Raw genomic sequence first — 22060 nt, forward strand, 5'->3', positions numbered from 1 at the left:
CATTATCTGACAGAGTGGAAAACACCTTTACTAGTGTTGCTGCCTTGCAGAGCATCTCCACGGAAATTATTCATCCCAGCTGCATGCTAGATGTGCATACACATCCATTAGGCTGACATGGGAAATGGTTATGACTAACAGCATGGGCCGAATGTGCCTAGGTTGCCAGCGGCACGTTTTAATTTCCAAGTAGAAGTTCTGTTTCAAATGTCACAATGCTTGTAGTTCTCAATGCACAGATTGAAGTTGCAGAGTTTTGCCAGCGTTCTCATTCGAGGCAGCCTTTCGCGGGCAGCCTCTGGGGTTTTTAAACTGTAATTGTTTCAAATAAAATGTTAACAACCACTGGCTTTGGCAAAGAACGTTCCTGCCATTTTTGTTCTAGAAAATGTCACAGAAGCAATGAGCAAAGCTGCTAGAAGCATGTGGAGGGGGGAATCCTGTCTGCTTTAAGTCAGGGCTGGGGGACATTTGGCTCTGCATATATTGTTGGCATCTAACTCCCATCAGCCCTGGGCAGCGCAGCTAATGGTTAGGGATGATGGGAGTTATAGTTCAGCAACATCTGGCGGGCCAAAGGTTCCCCAGCTTTGCTTTAAGTTCATCCTCAAAAAGAATAGATAAGTCACTGGCTTTGAGACAAAATGCAGGTTCGCAGATTAATGGAAGTACATTTTGCCATTTCACTTCATTTCCCACAATACATTTGTCTGAGCAAAGTCGGAATGGATGAGGATAGAATCATTTAGGGGATTGTCTCTGATGGTCTACTCTTCAAAAAAAAAAAAAAAGCCAAAGGTGCTTTAAAGTAAAAATGAAATAGTTCCAAATAATTAAGAATCTCTCTAGATTCTCTTTTCTTTGATGTGCTATATAACATGGCCATATTCTGTGCTGCGTCTTGCTTATCAACGGAGAGAGGTTTTTTACGTTTTATGTTGTTGTTTAACCTTTAAGCAAAAAAGCAATAAAATATATACCGTATATATATTTTAAAAATGAAATTGCTTCCTTCTTCTGTGCTACCTGGCCATAGTGGAACCTGGTTTGCCTTTCATTAATGCACAGAAGGGAGAATTCTTGCAGAAGCATCTTCATCCCTCACAGCAACTTTATGTCTGGAGAAGCAATGGCAACCAAAAAGTAACGCTTTTACTTAAAGAAATAAGAGGAACCCCTAGTGAAATCCAGCAACTCTAACAGTTCATGCCTACATGTTTCCTAAGAAATAAGTTCCACTGAACTCAGTGGAATTTACTCCTAATCTAGGTAGATGGATATAGGATTGCCACCTAGAACTGCATCCGCGCAGTCATTTACCTCCAGCAGAGAAACAAATCTCAGCTAAAGAATAGTTTGAGGGGAGAACTACATTGGTTTGAAATGACTGGCCAAGTCTTTCACTGCAGACATCTAGTACATCAAAATTGCAGACAAGTGAATTTAAGTTAAACACTACAAATGATTCAAAATAATGTTACAAGCTGCCTAGGGAGGTTTTCTTCTTCTTCTTTTAAATAAAACCTCTAAGGAACAGCTATGGAATTACTCTTCTGGAAGAACTGAATGCTAGATAACCCAAATGTTCTGCTTTGTAGCTTTGTTTTTCTTTCTGATTATTTCAGAAGTAGAGATGCCTTCTTGGGGTGGGATCTTTCATAAATGTCACTTGTAAAATATCCCACAAGTAAACTGGATAGCAGCTTGTGTGTCTCAGTAGCTGCTGAGCATTTAATTATTTCTTATCTCCCCACTGTCATCAGTTAGGATTTACAGTGCTGGGAACTTATTGTATTGTTGGTTTCATTTTTATCCCACTTTTTGTGGCTGAAGCCTCGCAAAGAGATTCATCACTCTGAGGAGGTGGGGTGGGACAGATGTTCTGCTTTTGCACTGCAGATGGCGGAAGAAGGAGGTCACTTCTTCTGAACACTGCTGGAATGGGGATTGATTCCCACTCAAAAACGTATCTTTGTCTTAATACCCAGCTTATCCATCCTCTCTGATATTCTTCTCCTTTTTCTTGTTTAATGAAGATGTTCAAGTCATGCCTAAGTGTAGGAAAGCTTCCAATGCAATAACAACCTGGTGGTTTGTTTTGTTTTGAAGAGTAATGCATATTGTGCCTCGCCATAAATTTGTTGGAGATAAAGAGCTGTCATCAGTTCTTCCAGAGCAACATTTTGAATCACTCCATTTAAGATAGCATCTTTAATATCAAAGGGCAAACAGACTAATAGCAACGGCAAATGCAAAGAGAAACACTCAGAAGGCAGTGTCAAGTACATGGATATGACCCTAAGGGCGGGAGGCAATGGGCTATTTATCTGTTTGATAAAACACCAGAATTGGAAGGGAATTAACAGAACTAACACTGGCCCTAGCAACAAGATGTTGCTGCCCGCTGCTGTCCAGGGTCCCAGCCACTGGAGGGTGTCATGTTGCCTACAGAAGGGTCATCATTTGGAAAACTGAGAGTGCTGATAGTCAGAATGATGTGGCCAGTCTATTGGTCCAGCGCATAACACCATTGCTTACAAACTTGCACTGGCTGCTCATATGTTATTGGGGCAAGTTCAAAGTTCCTGTATTAATTTAGGTAAAGGTAAAGGTACCCCTGACAGTTAGGTCCAGTCGTGGACGACTCTGGGGTTGCGGTGCTCATCTTGCTCTATAGGCCAAGGGAGCCAGTGTTTGTCCGCAGACAGCTTCCAGGTCATGTGGCCAGCTTGACTAAGCCGCTTTTGGTGAACCAGAGCAGTGCAGGGAAACGCCGTTTACCTTCCCACCGGAGCAGTACCTATTTATCTACTTGCACTTTGACATGCTTTTGAACTGCTAGGTGGGCAGGAGCTGGGACCGAGCAATGGGAGCTCACCCCGTTGTGGGGATTCGAACCACCAACCTTCCAATCGGCAAGCCCTAAGCTCTGTGGTTTAGACCACAGCGCCACCCATGTCCCTATTATTTTAATAAGGGCCTTGTAAATATTATTAATTTACAAGGCCCTTAACAACAAGGATAACTTAGGGACCACCTGGTCCCTTACATTCAAGCCCAATCACTGAGGACTTCAGGGAGCCTCTGCTAGTGGTTCCTCATGACTCAGATGCATGATTCCTTTCCACTGCAAGACATGCATTCAGTATTGTGGGCCACATTCTGTGGAACTCTCTCCCAGCTAAGATTAGGCAGGCTGCCTCCCTGTTGAGCTTCAGGTGCTTGCCAAAGACCTTAACTGCTTTTAATTCCCACCCCCTCTTAGTAACCTCCAATCAGTGCATATCCCGTGACATCCTGCTGAAATCCTGTAACTTTTTATACCAGAAATGTTCTGGTTTATTTTTGTTTTATTTTTGTGGCACTGCAGCCCCTCCAGACAGCAGCAATGTGGCAGCACTGTGGAAGCATCACGGGGGGAAATCCACCACAAATGCACTATTATTGTGTCAAGAACATGTTTCAGAATACACTGACAATAACACACCAGTCTGAAGGGACCCTTTGTCATCCTCAGCACCAGCAATCTGGAGGGTGATGATGATATCTTCCCTTATAGGATTCCTGCAAGGATCACAGCTAGATCACATGCAGCACTTCCAACACTTGCAATTACTGCACTACAGCTACTTGTTATTATTTATAGCAGTATTAGTATTATTCAGCATTGTCTACCTGAAATGAAAGGACAAAAATATCCAGCTATTCTAGCAAAAAACCCTTTAATATATGACAATGTTCTCAAGATAAGCTAACTGGTTGCAAACCTAGCAATCAGCAATGCTCAATTCAAATGCCTCTGTATCTTATTTGCATCAATGATGTGTCTTGCGAGATAGTTAAATATAGTTCTGTCTTAGTCAGAGAACATGCCAGAGTAACACTAGAAAGGATAAACAGGAAAAGATTTCCTATAATTGACTTTTTGTTTTATTTTTAGTGATTTTGATATCTTTTCATATGTTGCTATTATTCAATAGTCTCATCTCTGAGCTTATGAATATCGTTAGTCATTTGTGTTTGGGCACTTCTTAGTGACTCAGTTTACAGAAATAAAGCTGGAAACCTTTGGATTCAGCCATGGTCAAAAGGACCTGAGAATTACATCAGCTGGACCTACTGGAGAACCCTGAATATAAGTGATGCTTGAAATAAAAAAGAGTCATGGACCATGTAGAAGTCAGAGGCTAGAACTACCAGAATGGTGTCTGAATAAGCCTGTCAACAGCCTTCAAGAGAGTGCTGAGGGAAAAGACAGGATAGATGGCGGAACAGTTAGCAGCAAAGGGCTAGTAATGTTCCCAGTCCATTTTGTAGCACTGAAAGAGAATTCCTATGTACTACACCCTCTCATCCAATTGGGTTTGATGAAGTGTACAAGGCTAGAGGCTCCTATTAACTTAGCCACGACAATCATGGTGCATATACATTAGAAAGGAGCTCTTAGGCATTTTGCTGCTTCAGACAAAGAATAGAAGTCTAGGTACAGAAGCTAACTGGACGGGTAGTTGAATCTTACTTTAATATGGATGGCTGGGCAGCTTCCTGGAGGCAGCAGGCTCACTTAGAGAGCACAGTTGTGGGGTACACACCGTTCTGTCCTCTAGTAGTTGTGGGGTACACACCGTTCTGTCCTCTAGTAGAATGAGATGACCAGGGGTCTCAGAAGGAACAGCTCAGAACACTCCAGCATATGCTGTCAGAGAAGAAGAAGAAGAAGAAGAAGAAGAAGAAGAAGAAGAAGAAGAGGAGGAGGAGGAGGAGGAGGAGGAGGAGGAGGAGTAGTAGTAGTAGTAGTTTGGATTTGATATCCCGCCTTTCACTCCCCTTCAGGAGTCTCAAAGCGGCTAACAATCTCCTTTCCCTTCCTCCCCCACAAGAAACACTCTGTGAGGTGAGTGGAGCTGAGAGACTTCAGAGAAGTGTGACTGGCCCAAGGTCACCCAGCAGCTGCATGTGGAGGAGCGGAGACGCGAACCCGGTTCCCCAGATTACGAGACTACCGCTCTTAACCACTACACCACACTGGCAAGTGCCTCCCTGTGCCTAATGGTAGAGCCAGCCTTGAAGTCTTGGAGCCATCCAATATTGGTATAAAATTGTCAGGAAATGCTGGATCTGTGCGCAGCTCACTTGTGTAATGAATCTGAGCTGCAGGTGGCAATTAGGGCTGTGCAACCAATTTGACCGAAGTCTGAATCCCAAACCAAATCAGGCCGATTTGTACCTATTTGTGCCAAATCTATACCAGCTTGAGGCAGTTACAAATTGCAACAGAGTGGGATGGGTGGACCCAAATTGATTTTCAGCAGTTTGTGCCAGTACAGAACTTTTAAAAAGTCTCTCTAAAGACAGTCTGTCTAAAAAGTGTTGCAGCTATTAATTACAATACCATATAAGGAGAATGCCAGGGTGAGGAATAAGAGAAGGGGGAAGAAGGAAGCTGGATTTTGTTTCCTTCTCAACTAGGGCTAGAATCTCACCCAACACTCTCCAAGCACAGAGCTTGAGGAGTATTAAAATGCAGCAAACTCATACTGCCTTCACGCTTTTCCAAGTTCTGTCTCTTAGAAAGAGTTTGGTGGCATTTGTTCACCTTGTGTTTGGTTTCCTTCACAGTACCCTATCTAGCCTTAAACGTTTTTCTTTCCCCATCCTTTCCCAATAAATCCCAGTCCAATTCCCATAAAAATGATAATAATTGTTTATTGTCTGTGTCCTAGGCATTGTGATTTTCCTTGTCCCCCCACTGTTACACTATGTTCTGTTTTCTGTGTCTTTTCCTGTTTTCTTTTGCTGCTGTTGTTGAAAAAAGCAAACTTTTAAGGTACCCAGCACAAAAACTCCTGGAGCTACCTGCCTGAAACAAACCTGTCTGTTTGCTGCATGCAAGTGAATGGAAATACAATATTTGGATTTCCGGATCTGGGTCCATATTGATCTCAACCAAATCAGGGTCAGATCCAGACAATTGAATTGGGCCTTGAATCTGATCAGGTAGGCCTTGCACAGTCCTCCATTCAGTCCCTAGATTGACTTTACACCCAGGCTGGCCACTAGACCTTCCTGGACAGAAAGAAGTATAAGGGGGCTTCCTGTTCCAGTTGAGTCTTGCTTAAGCAACATTGTCTTCTTGAGTTCTGGCTTGGCTCCTCTCTTCTTGGTCCTGCCTCCTAGTTTGTACTTTGGTTCTGATTTACTTTTCAGTCTTGGCATTTTCTGGACCCCTGGCACTTGGTGCTGGATTCCTGGCTTAGCCCCAGACTGCTTCTCACAGCCCAGCCTACACACACACACACACACACACACACACACACACACACACCTTTACCTGTGGTGCTCTATCCAATAGATGTTTAATATCTACAATAAAATGTGGGCAAAAAAAGCAGTTGAGTGACATTTCCTGCTAGCCAATCATCTCTATCTGTAGCAAAGTCTAAATCCGACAGACAGAAAAAGCTTTTGTTTCTCACTGATAGTGTTGCAGAAAACATTTGCTTTTTCTGAGCTTTATTGATAATGACATGGCTGATTACAGCACGTCAGATCTGCAATCATGCCTGGGGCAGCATTCTTTCTCCCACCCCCCCACCCCAAAAAGCAAATAAAACACTGAGTGAAACATTCATGAAACTCTGTGAAATAAATACAGTATAGATTGCCTTTAATGCTCCATACTTCAATATGAATTGTAGCACAAGGCACAATAGGGTTGGTAGCAGTGGTTAAGTGCATTCATTTGACAACAGAAATGCCATGGATGAGGAAACAATAGGAAGTTATTTAATTGAAAGACACTGAATACCTTGTTGATGGGCGTGGGGGAGTATCCTGTTTATACTGGTTGTTTCAACATGGTCTACTGCCAACACAGGCAAAAAAGCTATAATCATCAGGCTAGCAAATGAATCCGATATATGAAGCAAACATTCATTGTTGAGTGGCTAGCATTTGTGTAAGTAGGAAACGAACAATGAACTCGGGGGAAAGTGATATCTGAGTTTTGGTAAAGGATAAACCCCTGGCTCTCATAAGGAAAAGTAGGTTTCTCTGCTTCTTCTAGTCTCATGTTAATCACATCTGTTAGTGAATGCTGATAGGACACTTTTAGGAGGCTAACTGAAGGTTGCTTAGGCAGGGTAGACACATCAGCAGAGGCCCCCTAAGTTTGTAGGGGAGGGTCAGGAGGCGATCAACCCCTCATTTCTTGGGAAAAGCTCCTCTCAGTTATCATATTTATGTTTACTTCATGCTGGCATCTCCCAGAAGCCAAGTGTAGCACTTCTGCACTAGGCATAAGTTGAATTGGTTGAGAATTAAAGGGAGAAGCAGACAATACATTGCCGCTATTGTCATTCTGAGGCACACATGCACACACCCTACAACCTGGAGCCCAGATCTTCTACAGATACATCGGAGCATCTCTCCACCTCTGAGGCCTCCATTTGTCCCATAGTCATCAGACTATGAGCCCACAGAACTCTGGCCTCCATGGAATCTGACATCTTCCAGCACCAAGCAACAAATATTAGCCAACATATACCAGATTCCTAGGAGACAGATCAAAATGGCAGAAATAACTGATAGTCTGCAGGACCATGGAGAGGTCACACTGAGCACCTTCACCTGGGCAAAGGTGGGTGCAATGAAGCAGGTCTCTGCTGTATCTGCAGGGGCCACATCTGCCTTGAAATCACGCCACTCTGCTGTCTGTGACAGCCACCCATCTCACATTGGTCCAAACAAATCAGAGTTCTCATCAGTAAACATGATGCACACATTCACATAAACAAATGCAAGCCCATAATGCATAATTACAGCAGGAGTGCAGTATAGCTCCTTTCTTTTGAAACTGATGAATGATGATTCAGCAAAAGAAAGCTCCTTGATCATAATTACAGGTTCCACTTTCCCACCATAGTTTCAATTATTAAAATAATATAAAAGTAAGTTTCCAAATTTGAAAACAGTTAAGTCTGTTATGGATTCAAAAAGGGAAGTTCAGAAACATGGCACCAACTCAGGTAACACGTTATGCTTTTCTTCCATGGAATGTCTGTTATGAAACTTGTTTATGGGCTACAAAGTCTAATTGCTTAAGATAACACTGTTCCTTAATCAAGGGCTCACACCTCCATGGATACTTAATTTGATTTGACTTGGGTTAGCAATTAAACTTAGGGCCGCTTCATATTCTCCATGATGGTAAGTGCTCGTTCGTAGCAGGGAACAGCAGCCATTCTCAGCATTCTGGATACAGGTACTGATATTACAATATTGTTTTGCACAGTGGTGGAGGAAGGGAGCAGGGGGGAGGGCCACCCCGGGTGCCAGCCTGGGGGGGTGACATCGCCGTGAGTGGGTGCCTCCCCTTAAGATGTTCACTCGGGCGGGTGCCTACCCAATTGGGACAATAGCTCGCACGGACGGGCGCCTCCCCCTTGGGACACTCGCATGGGCAGGCACCGCCCCATTGGGACGATGCTCGCATGGGCGGGTGCCTCCCCCTTGGGACACCCCCACATGCCACGTGCCATGCCCCCACTGCCCCAGGTACCAAAGCCCCTTCCTCTGGTTTTGCACATGTGCTTCTCACATGTAAGCATTGCATTTTCTAAGTGGGTTTGCAAAATATTTCACGAATACTCAAAAAGGGGTTCCGAAGCATCAAACCACTAATTCTACATGCCCATGTAGGCTTTAGGCTCGTTCCTTAGACAGAAATGTCCCCATGCCACCTGGCAAGCTGTATTTCAAATTGAGATTTGCAATGTGGCCTGGGGAACAGCTTTTCAAAGGGATGTGGGGAGTCAATAATCTCACTGGGGACTCTTGTTCCTGTCTAAATAACTGTACAGATATGATACCAGTGGTTTAATTTTGATTTCACATGATGCTCTTTTATCCCAGTCATATAATCTGCCTGGTAGCTCTTGGTTTGGCAAGGAACTGTAGACTATTTCAACACACCCCTGTGTACAGAGATGAAGAAAAGGACTTCTCCATAGGTGTCCTTGTTGAGCCTTGAGGACCAGAACTTTTTCTAAGAACATGAATTTGAAACATTATGCACTTCAGTCATAAAGTCATTATGCTTCTCTCTGCTTGCAATTTTCCTGTGTTCCTTTCATTGATCCTAGAATTAGCTACTCTCCAACTGAAAGAGGCATGCAAATTGTATAAGCCAGCCTCAGATCTTGTTCATCCGTGACAATCTTGTGATGAACCATTTTTGTCAATTAAAACAAGACTTTGTGCATTAAGTAGAAGAAAAAATACTTTCATAATTGGATATTTATTCATTTTTGGCAATGTGCCTATTTATTCAGGCTTTTAACATTTGTTTCATAAGGCCAGTATATTATGGTCATTTTTGTACGTGTGATTCATAATAGATGATGAATTTCAAATAGAACTGTTAGTATATTTTGTTCTGTTGGTCTTGTTTACAACTGGAAAGGTTGCAGCAAACTGTAAAAGTAAATGTAGATTACAGTAAATCCTGAATTGTATAAAATTAACTTTGATGTGTCAGGAAGGAGGGTGTCTAAGTGAATTAAAGACCCTCCTAGCTAGAATGCCACCTCCCACTGCTTTTACTTGGTAGAAGGAATAAAGGAATGAAGCGCTGGCAAAAACAAACTTGTCATCTAGCCATCTCAGTGACAAGCCATCTGGGCATTGGACGTAGAAATTGGACTTCCCTCCCAAGAACTCACATCAATGCTTTGAAGCAACAAAAAATTATTTGGAACAAAGCCACAGAGACCCATTAAGATATAAATTGTCAAACAAAGCTGGGAGTCCACAGGAGGACCAATGGGCCCATATACTCTCCCAATGGCAACCTATGTGGGGTCATGGCACCCAATCTTTGTCAGGGGTGATTCCCCAGCACAAGGTTAGCTCCTATCAGCTCATGCTCAATGCCTTGGCCAAACCTACTCTTTCCTGTAATCAATAAAGTTCTGGCCTAATTCAACCCAATACCAGTCTACTGTATCCATTCTTCTGGCCCTCCCTGCACCTGGAGCATCTAACATGTGCCTGTGCCGGCAATGCCCACTCACCTGGGACTCCGGGTGGGCGGCCTTTGCCACATGGCACAGCCTTGGTGTGTCCAGGTGCTACCATCTCCCAGAGTGGCCGGAGAAAAGGATGGTCACCTGGTGCCACCCACCTCTGGTTGCATTGGGTTCCCAGGTAAGGACAGGCAGTGCCCTCATGGCCAATCAGAGGCAGGGGCTTGGGGTCTGCGTCCAGTGCTTTTTTTCTGGGGGGACGCAGAGGTACACATACACCTAAACATTTTGTGAATCTAAGTTTGGCCTCATTGAGGGGCAGTATTTCAATACAAGTAGGAAAATGAGAGTGAGTAGCCCTAAACATTTTTTAAGGGGGGAAAAAGCACTAGCTACGTCTAACAACATTTGGGTGTTAAGATCTTAAGATCCAACCACGTTATTGACAGATAACATAACTATCGCGGGAACCACCATTTATACAGTTTTAACAAAACTGAAGGGTCTTCCAATTAGCTGTTGTTTTCAACTAGTCAAGTTATTTTGTAAAGTTACTTTTGAATGGAGGATTCCGCCGCCCCCCTTGTATTTTCCTGTACAAAGCCAGTATTTTTACTCCAATTAAATTTAACACTAATTGAAAGTATTTGTCAGACATAATTAGTTCTTTGCAAGGTTTTGCTGCCACTTATTTTAGTAAAGCATTTTCTCTCTGTTGAATTTGTAATTATATATACTTTCCGGTTAAAACCAACAATAAGTATGAAACAAAAATACAATTTCATTTGTATGCTGTCATTGCTTAATCTAGTCATTACAAAATCCAGATTCCTTCTTTATTGAAGGGTAAAGGGAGCTACATCTTGAAAATTTTGTATTTATTCACTTTCCATTTTCTATTCTGCACTGTTAAAAGATCTGGATCTTTTAAAAAGCACCACCACCATATTTCTGCATTATTTCCTTATTTCCTTGACAATCTAAGAAATCTATATGCCTTATCTAATAGCATCTGCATAGCAGTGTGGTGTTTTGTTTCACTAATCTGCTTTATGTGCCCATATTCTCTGGTATTTTACAGTAAAATTCTTGAATTTGACTAGCAGTTTCTCAAAAAACATTGTCTTCCCCAGGCATGTGGTGCTTGGCATTGTAAGGAAAAATGAAAGCCAACAAAATCATTTGGTTTGCCAAAAATGTTGCTGAAGAACAAGCATTCCTCAGAGACACAAAACTACTCTTTGAATGTTTAGGAGACAACTGATAGAGTAATTCAGCTATTTGTGTCTGGGGAAACGAGGAGGCAAGCATCATAATTCTCATACACTGAAGGCTGTTGGCCCAGACGCCTTATCTCTTCTGTTTATCATTGCAAAGTCTGGGAAGATTGCTGGGGTCATCTTTGCTGGGGCCTTGGGACGCAAGAGACCCCAACCTAAACTTCAAGTCCATTACCAGGGGGCAGGTGGAATTGAAGTTAAATTCCCTGAGATGTTCGTGGATTTTCAGTGGATTTCTATATGAGGCAACCCTGAACCTCATACCCTCCAATTTTTTTTTTAATGAAAATAGGGGTGTCCTTTTCCATTATTATTATTCCCCACCCATGTGACCAGGTTGCCACAGCCACTCTGGGCGGCTTCCAATATATATAAAAACATAATAAAACATTACACATTAAAAAAATAATTCCCCATACAGGGCTGCCTTCAGATGACATCTAAAAGTTGTATAGATACTTATCTCCTTGGGTCGGTGGGTCACATACCTTCCAACATTTCTCTGATGGAAATAGGGATGTCCTAAGGAAAAGTGGGACATTCCAGGATCAAATCAGAAACTGGGATGGCTTCTGTAAATCCAGGACTGTCCCTGGAAAATAGGGAAACTGCTCATTCACCTGCCTGAAATTACTGATTAGCTAAGGCTCCTACCCTAGTGCTTGGATAGAAAGCTGGTATATCTATTGTTTTTCATCACGATACATTCATCTTGACTGACCAGAATGATGTTGCCTTGGTTTATTTGGCTTACTTGGTTTATTTGGAGCCATTGTGGTGTAGTGGTTAAGAGTGGTAGACTCGTAATCTGGTGAACTGGGTTCGTGTCTCTGCTCCTCCACATGCAGATGCTGGGTGACCTTGGGCCAGTCACACTTCTCTGAAGTCTCTCAGCCCCATTTACCTCACAGAATGTTTCTTGTGGGGGGGGGGGAGGGAAAGGAGAATGTTAGCCACTTTGAAACACCTTCGGGTAGTGATAAAGTGGGATATCAAATCCAAACTCTTCTTAAACAGCTCTAAAACTCACCCTGAAGGGTCTTCAGAATCACCATGCTGCTAGCTCTGCCTCCAAAGTCATATAGTTTCCCTCACCTCCACATGTTAGGGATATATTTTCTACCTTTCCTCCAAGGTGCTCAGGATGATATCCTCTATAAGAAGTTGTATTTTCTTGAGACACCCCATTGGTTCTTCTAGCTCAGTTTTGTCTCTACAATGACCAGCACCGATTCTCCATTGTTCCAGAGAGGAGTTTTTCACAGTCCTACCTGGAGATGATGGAGGGTGAACCTGGAACATTTGTATGCGAACCATGTGCTCTACCATCCAGTTTTCCATTAGAGGTCATTCCTGTTTAAAATAGGGACAATTGTAGCACATTCTCTCTAGGTCATAATTCAGTACACGCATAAGCCCATTCAAATCGCTGGTATCAAGGGTTCTTTCTGCACTGAAATGTGGCCCTGAGGTCCCACAGCATGTATAAAGTATCTTTTCAATATCTGAATGAAATAAGAAAGCACTTGGGTACAGTTGTATTTTGCAGGAAGAAACCTAATGGATTAATTATCCTGCTGATTTCTTCACAAGCTAATTATAACAACACTAATGAGTAGAACTCAGAGTCTCTTTGGAGCGGGGGTAGGGGTCTGATTTATGAGAAAGGCAAATGTAAATTCAAAAATGGTTGCTGAACCTTTTCCTTCTGGGGGGAAAACCCCCCTCCCAAGAACTTGAGATATCTGATTCATTTAAACCAGGGAGTTAGGCAATTCCCATGTAGAGTTGTGAACTGATCAGGGGTGGAAATGACCTTGAATGCCCTTGTGCCATTACCAACAGCTCCAGCTGCATAAATCAGCAGGTGAGCCTTTTCATAGTATGTAGGTAACCATTATTTGTCTGCCAATCATCTGTTACAAGAAGTCTACAGGGATTTCTGGAATCGTTGGAAACCCTGTTCGCATCCATGTATTTTTTTGTTGTAGGTGTTGTTATCGTATACGGTGGGTGGAATTTATAAAACACAAATGGAAGACAAGGAGTAATGAGAATATACTTTAGGGATAGGGATCCTGTGGCCTTCAAAAAAAAATTGGGGGGGGGGGGACTCCAGCTCTCATGAGCCCCAACCAGCTTAGGCATAAGTTAGGGATGGTGGGAGCTGTAGTCTAACAAAATCTGGAGGCCCAACAGTCCCCCTTCCTTTAAATGGACTTATAAACCACTTCTTATGAATAGTAAATTTTCTCCAGTGATTCTCCACCAATTATTTGTCTATTTCAGATGCCATTATCACCACCCTGGGGCATTGTGGAAGGTGCAAAATGGTGGCCAAGCAACTGTTGCTGTTGTCACTTGAAAGAAAGAAAGAACAAATGAATGAATTAATGTTATTGTTAATTGTGAGCTTTCACCCTTCAGAAATGGCTGAATGATTTCTCCATCCCATGCATAAAATTGACAAAATGGTCCCTTCAACTTCTTTGTCCACAAAAGGACTCCTATAGCCAAACAACATGATTTGGCCTGGGAGCATTTTATTAACTCCTGATGACACACTGAGTGTACTTATTGGGCAAAGTTTATACGTTGAGAAGCCAGGTTCTTAAGGAAGGTTTCCATAGGAAAACCATTGTTACCCACACAGGCCTAACCAATGGATCCTTTGCCAGGGAAAAAGATAATGGCAGCACATCTTTGTTTATTATTCTGAGTTATTGTTAGAGAAGCATAAAGTGTTTGGGCAATTAAATTTTACGGAAAAGACTGTGTAATTACATTGCCCCATTACACAGCAACTGTATGGTGTTGTCCAGGTTAATAGGATTTCTTCATGCTAATCACTGGCTTGCTCATTAACTCGTTGAAATGTCTGCTCATTTAATGTGTGTAATTGCTGTTCTAAATATAACTAATTGCTGTCTTGCTGTTCACAAAAACAACTGAAGGCAAGGCAGGAGGGAGGAACCCACGATATATTTATTCAGATACAGAGAGCTTGGGAATTGCCCTTAGATAAGGATAGTTAACATAAGCTCCTCAGGAGGAGGACTTGGGAGGGTAGCATCATGCATGTATGTGTCATAAGGTTGCTGATACCTTTTGTGTTTACACCTCATGCTAGTTTCTGAACACAAAGACCAAAGACAATTTTGCAACCGTATGGTGCTTGTTTATTCAGTACACTGGAAAGGACAAAGTTGTCCCTTCGTCCCCAGCTACCCATGACTCACTTGGGAACAATCTGTTAGCACCGAGAGTAGAAGGAACTTATATGATGTAATCAATTCTAAACCATTTAGAAACTTACTTAATGTTTGACTGTCTTATTTACACCGTATGTGCCTGGAATGTTTCTCGGGGGTGGGGGAATATAGCAATTGTTATATGCATTTTTTAGAAACTGAAAAATAATGTTAAGAAGGAATGAGCACTGAGGTTTGCGATCCTGGTTTGCAGTCAAACATAAGCCATAGTTTGGATGTTCAGACACTGAGGAAAAACTATGGTTTCCACTAAACCAATACCAGAAGTTACGGGAAATGAGAAGGGCTTGTGCAATTTCAACACTCTTTAGGTCTTGTTCCAGCAACACCAAAAGTATGGTTTGGTTAAATATGGAAACAGCCACTGCCTTTGCTTCCTGAAAGCGTGCATGTTTGAAGCATGATGAATCTGGATCCATCATACAGTGGACGCTTGGGTTGCGAACGTGATCCATGCAGGAGGCACGTTTGCAACCCGCAGCAGCGCATCTGTGCACACGCAGCTTGTGATTTGGCACTTATGCGCATGCTCAAAGCACGATTTAGCACTTCTGTGCATGCACGGCCGCCAAAACCCGGAAGTAACCCATACTTCCGGGTTTCAGCAGTCCGTAACCTGAAAAAACGCAACCTGAAGCGTCTGTAACCCAAGGTATGACTGTATTGAGTTTTAGATCTGCTCTTACCCTCTGTGAATTTGTATGGCTTGAAGTTAGGGAGGATGGATCAAAAATGGTGACAGCTACCTCTAGGGCCTATGGCTTTATTTGTGTAAAATGATGTTGCACTATATTGTAATCTGGTATTCCTTTCCCATTTTTGTTGAAGGTTAGTTCATACTCTTGTTTTGAGTTCTATCTGCTGGACTGGCAGATTCATTTTAAGCGCACAGTGTGAGAAACAATTAAAAGATTTGAAAGTAAGTAAATTTCCTTGCATCTTCCTGCCATGTTTGTGAATTCTGTGTGATTCCACCATTCAAACATTGCAGTGTAGCATAGAATCCAATTGCAGGGCATGGAATCCAACCACAGGGAAGCAGCATTTGCAAGACTTATTACCCTCCAAAAATTCCCTGGGAAAATGACTGTGCAGAGTTTCTCATACAGGAAATTACTCAGCAAAACCAACTAGGTTGCTCAGCAACTATTGCCCTCCATTTTGAGTGCAATTCATTAAAGCAGAAAATAGTGCCTTTAGGTTTGGAAAAGTGTCAAAAGTTATTACAGCTCATACAGACAGTTGCCTCAAAGTAAGCCGAATAAAAAGTATACAAGATAGGAATTGACCACTGTCTTGTGAAATTACATATCAATATCTTGCCCTCTACACACTGGTGAATGTATACGAAGGGGGAAATATTGATGAACCAAAACCAATTAACACGTTGCCTACATTCAGCTCAAAGACAGAGTAAATGTCAATACACTTGCCCAACAGCACAATTTATTTACAGTGACTTATTGTGCTATCTCTTTAAAGCATCATATAACACTTGGACTGACATTTCTTAAATTAGTCTCTTCTAGATAAGTGTTTACTGAAAGAATGAGGATTTATTCAGGATGTAAAAATGTGTTGTACTCTCTTTTTATTAGAAGTGGAAGGTATCCTTGGTTTTCCAATTCTCATTTCACAACCTCCATTTGTTCTTCATTTTCACCAACAGAGAAAATTATTTCATTTGATGGCATTGAAGCAACCTGCATACTTTTCTGCTTAAATTTAGCAAGTCTTCTTCTCTTGTCTTCTTGACGCTTCCACTTTTTGACTTGCTTGTAATGCTCTGGAATATATAATATAACTGCAGGTACTTGGCAAACCATTTTAATTATTTCTAAGTGATTTTACACAGATTTGATCACAAAAAAATTAATAAGACAAGTTTAACGTTCATGGAAATTCCACAAAAATGTAAAAAGTCAATATTTTATGTAGTCACTTATCAAGCAAAACTGAATTATATCAATTTAACCCAGATATCTTTTGAATTCCCAAGTCATAGCGCCTCTCATTTTGGGAATTTGAAAGTTGAAAAATTTAACACACCCTACTACTACAGCACCTCACTTGTCACTTTTTTCCAGGATGATGAAGAACCATCAGTGAGCACTTTGGGGATTCACTCAGTCAGCCAGCTACAATTCCACCTATCGGTTTAGAAACTGGGGCAGTGGCAACATAGGAAGCAGAAATGCCATGGATGTTTCCTATATGAGTTTGGGATTCTGACATGAGTGGTATGGAAGGAGGCAGACTGCAGTAGTTCCTCTACTGCTAAGACACTATAGGCTGCTTTAAGTGCACAGCTAAAAATATGATCTGCAAATGCCACAAACACATATTTCCAAAATGGGTGTTGTACACATATCTATAAGGGAATGATGCTTGACTGTCCACATATTTGTTCAATGTACATTTGGGCAAGCCTGGGTTTGTCTCTTGTATAGGAAAGGGATGGGGAACCTGTGGCCATCAAGATATTGCTAGACTACCCATTGTTCCCGACCATTGACCATAGTAGTTGGGGCTGATGGGGCTTGGAATCCAATAGCATCTGGAGGGCCACTGGTTCCCCTTCCCTGATTTAGGAAGCAAAATGGCACAAAGCTTGAAGGTATTGCGTGAGAGACAGAAACTGAGGTGTGTCAGGTCTTCTGCACATTTCAGTCAGAATATAAATGGGTTGGAGATTGCAGCTTTCAGGCTGCATTTTAGAAAATGACAGCGTGTGATTATTTTATTTCATCTCTGAGAAAGCTGCATATGAAAACATGATCTAGAATAAAAATGCATACATGCTTGTAGGCCATCTGATGAACAGTTGAAAACAAAAGGGACCCACTTTACATCAGACTGCTAGGAATATGCACTCTTAAGAAAGCAGCATCTGTTTTGTCTAGTTATTGATACTGCAAATGAGGCGATCAATAGGCTTGTTAAGTGAAGAGGAAAAATCTATACAGGAGTGTTTGATTGTGTAGAAAAGAGGCTGAAGATCAAGGGAAAATAGAGGCGCCAGGAAGAAAATAGCATAAAAGCTGTGGTGTCAGTGTCACAGACTAAAACTAGATAAAATTTGACCAAATTGCACACATCTTAAGGCTCCTGGAAAAGGATGAAATGAAATTTGCAATGTGTGTGGATTCTTGTGAAATTAATTCCCCACTGCTGTGGGATTAATATATAAAATACTCCTTGGGTCAACATGATGATGGGGTGCACAAAGTAGAAAAACAATGAAGGGTTTATTTTTTGGCATTTTTAACTATTGATGTATTTACTTATTTACCTACCTACTGAAGGGGGGTAGGTTCTTGACATTTGGAGCCATCAGCTTGTATGTACTATGTATTTATTGACTTATTCATTCATTTTTAAAATGGCTGTCGTGCCTTTCCTCCCAAAGGAGTCCCCGCTTTCTGCATGTTGCATGTTTAAAACTGGATGACATTGGCCCTGGTCTTCCACTGCAACCTTTGTCCATCAGCACCTGGCATCCCTGGACAGCTCCCAAGTCTACAGCAGACTCACTTCTGTTTCCTGCTCTGGGCCTTCCATTAAAAAATGAAATTGGTGCACAGCACAAGGTGGGTGCCTGATTTCTAGCTGCCATATTAATTTTCCACACTTCACCGCCACCACAGCATCACTCTGGGACATTGTGGGTAAAATAAAATAGTGTCTAACCTCAGAAACCTAGTGAGTCTTGCCATGCTGCTTAGAGCACTGCTTGCAACCACCAAAGGCTCCCACTGAAGCTGATGGGAACAATCAGAGGTTGTTCTGCTAAGGGATAAGCAGGACCGGTTCCACCAGATCACCCTGCATCCCAATCAGCAGTTACTTGTGCATGGAAGTGATCCGATTTTCATCTATGAAATGCTGCAGGTGATGTAATTGGTGTGCAGTTGCCACTCACTCTGCTATTAGCCTCAAATGAATTAAAGCATCTGTATTACATTCTCTCCTCATGCCTCTGTGGTTTACCATCTTTGGCCCATTTCCCCCAAGGTGAGACCTAAACAAAAGCTTTTCACAGCTTTTGTTTTTAAAAAAATTCCAGATAAATTATGTCCCTAAAGTCACCCTTCCCAATGTAGTTAATTAACTTCAAGAATTTGTAACTGTTCAAGGAGTCATGCATTTCCCTTATGTATCATGTACACACTATCAGGATATAATTACCACCACCACCACCCCATTTTTCTGTATTCAACACTACCATAAGCAAATAGCTGCCTGTCACGTTTCTCTAAATAAAAGATAGGCTCGCTGGAGTATATAATCCTTCTGATTGCCTTTGGGCCTTGTTTTAAAAGCAGACTCTTTCTTGAATAAATGTGCCATTTTTACAGATGCCATTCAGCGGACAGGAGTTGTGACCTGCTCATAAGGGGTGCAAAGAGGCTCGCTCCTCCTTATCTGCCCAGTGGATGTTGATAGCTTCCCAAGTAGGCGCATCTGCTGAATGTTAAATCTACTAGAAGCATAATTATGATTCACTGGGGGTGGTAGCAGTGGTGGGGAACAAACCAACCTTAATATCTAGTCTGAATTACATGAACAGGTCACTGCAGAAAACCAAGGCCCGATTTACAGTGAAGCATATAACTATTTATGTTTGAAAATACACCCCACAAGTAGGGGTGGGGGAGAACTTTGGTTCGGTTCACATTTAAAGATGAACCTACCTAATCTACACTTTCCAAAACAATACACAAACTGAAGCACAGTCATCATTCAAAAGTCACACTTCTCCTGGTTTTGCTATGCTGTTCTCCAGCTGAGTAACATGTACAAAAATGCATGGGCCAGGGTCAAGCGTGCATAAAAGTGCATATATTGGTGAAAAGGGCATACAGGCATGCATTATATTAAGGGGAAATGCTTTGCAAAAATGTGTGTATAAGACAAAATTGTGCACAAATGTATGAGTGCTAGGTGAAATTTGCATTAAAATGTTGATGGATTTGATGGTGACTTTTTAATAAAAAAAATTGCAAATGGATGTGGAAATGTGGGCAACTAAGCTCAAGACTGTCAAAATGAGAAACTGAGAGAAACCAAAATTGGCTGATTCATCCATCCCTTCCTCCGAGCAAATTCTGCTAAACCAGGCTTCCTATCAAGATTTTATTCAATGAAAACCGAATGCGATCATTCCCTCTATTTACGATGTTCCGAGTGCCTTACATATCCAAAGCAACATTACCCATGCACAGGTATCAGCAGTTTTGGAGAACCCTGAGGTTTTCAGAAGTACAAAAAAGTTAGGGGGGAAACCATAAGGAGGTGACCCCCCCCCAAAAAAACAGCCAATATGGTGGGCTGAGCATGTTCCATACTGAATGTGGGCTGGGAGGGACAGGAAATCCAGGGAGGAGGGTTGGACTGGATTGGATGGAATCCTGAACAACAACAGACCACACACTGCAATATTTTTTTGCTGGTCCCAGTTGTTGAAACTATCAGATATTGGAATGGCTGATGTGCACCTGTGCCTGGGCTTTCAGTACATTGTCCCAGCAAACACTGTTCAATGCTATGTGAGGACAACATTGAGAAAACCTAGGCATTGGTGCCTACTGACCATTCAGATTGTCTGTGTGTGCCACATCACAAGGGACAATTTAGATCAATAATGTGGCAAAGCCAGTGTGAGGTTATTTGGCACATTGGACCATTTGTTCAATTTCTTCACACCATTAAATACACAGGCAAAAGACTACATGGCAAAAAAAGATAGCATGAACTGGATGATACACACTGGGGGGGGGAAGCATGCACTCACAATTGCAGAAGCAGCTTATAGTTCCTGGCAGGGCAGGAAGGCAGCAATTTCATCAGTGGGGCATGAGGTTTCTTCTTCTCTGGTTAGAAGGTAGCCACACTCGTCGTAAGAGAAATCACCATGTGTTGCACTTCACTAGGGCAAACTGGTCTTTGTGAACATGTCAACACATGTCAAGATTATGATTACCCAACTCCTGGTTGTATCCACTTTTTGAAAGTTTTCCAGGATATGTTGAAATCTGGACATCGACTGAACCTAATTGCAACAAATGAAAATAACCTGAAAAGTCAGTTTATGATGATGTGACCCTGCAGAACATATTTGTGTGGACTAGTAATGATGATGCCTACTAGGCTAATCTGTTTGGGGTATTTGGTATGGAGAGTTAGCTGCCCTTTGATGTTCCATAGCTCACTTTTGATGGTCAGTTCCTGCTAAACCTCATCGCCTTCATACCATTGACTTTAATTCCTAGGTAAGATCCTCCCTCTATTGTGTGGGCAGGTAATCCCTCCCCTACCTGGCCTGGTCTCCTTGGCAACGCTTCCCCCAGGTGGGATTGGACAACTGACTGAGGTAGGCGGAGACCTCCAGGTATCCCACCTGAGGGAAGGCAAAGCCAAGCCTATGCTGTTGGAGCCGCTCCAGATCTAGGGGCTGCACGCGTCCACGCAAAGGGCGCCCCCCATTTTAAGCGGGGAGCGGTCATTCTGTTTCGGCTGTGAACTTAAAAATGTTAGTAAATTAAGGCTTGAAAGAGTTCCAATGAGTGATTGGTGGTAAAGTTTAAAAAGTGCCTTCCGTCAAGCAATTTTCGAATGTGACTTAATGAGGCTAAGGCAAAGTTCTCATTGTAAACTCTTTTTTAAAGCTATCCTTCTTACCCCTCCTATGTAATTATAGCTTATTCTAGGAACCCATTTCCTCTAAGTGCTAAAATAGCAATTCTCCTGGATTGCACATCAGCTCAAATATTACTTAAATGTGGTTTCCCAAACTCTTTCAAAATGTACTGTTTTAATTGATTTGTGATTACTGAAAATCACACTAAAAAGTTGCTGCTGAATTGTTTTTGCTTTACTTTAAGTGAAAATGTTCAAGATATTACTAGGGCAGATATACATTCTGTGTGCATTTCTTCTGCCAACTGTGCTTAAGGTGTCAGGCACAATTGGCTTTTATGCGTTGCTGGTGGTCTGGAGTGGGAGCAGGTCCACCAACAAGACTCTGCCAGGTAGCAGGCTTCTGATTGGTCCATTTGAAATAATTATTTTGGCAGGCAATCCTGCCCTGCAGCATGGCCGGCTGGCCAGCTTATCAATGGCCAGTCGAGCCTGCTTGTCCACTCTGCCAGGGGTGGCAGCCAAACCACAAGGGACTGCAACTGCACCCACCCAGCAAAGGGGTAAGCAACCATTCTGATTTATGTCATTTGATGCATACATTTATCAATGTTATGTCACCGTGGAGCTGCCATAACAAAAACAGGAAAGTTGCCCCTCTCCTCCAGCTTTGCCGGCATACATCACCATGGCTTGGAATGTGGTGGTCGGTCTACCACTTTTTGCCTCCTCCAGCCCCTGTTTGAATCGCTCTGCCAACCTGAAATCCTACGCAATATATATTTTATTATGAGTAAGCCCCTCTGAATTCAGCAGGAATTATTTCAGAGTAGACATGCATAGC

Source organism: Podarcis bocagei, assembly GCF_964188305.1.
Source record: "Podarcis bocagei genome assembly, chromosome: 4".
In the NCBI taxonomy this organism is placed as follows: Eukaryota; Metazoa; Chordata; class Lepidosauria; order Squamata; family Lacertidae; genus Podarcis; species Podarcis bocagei.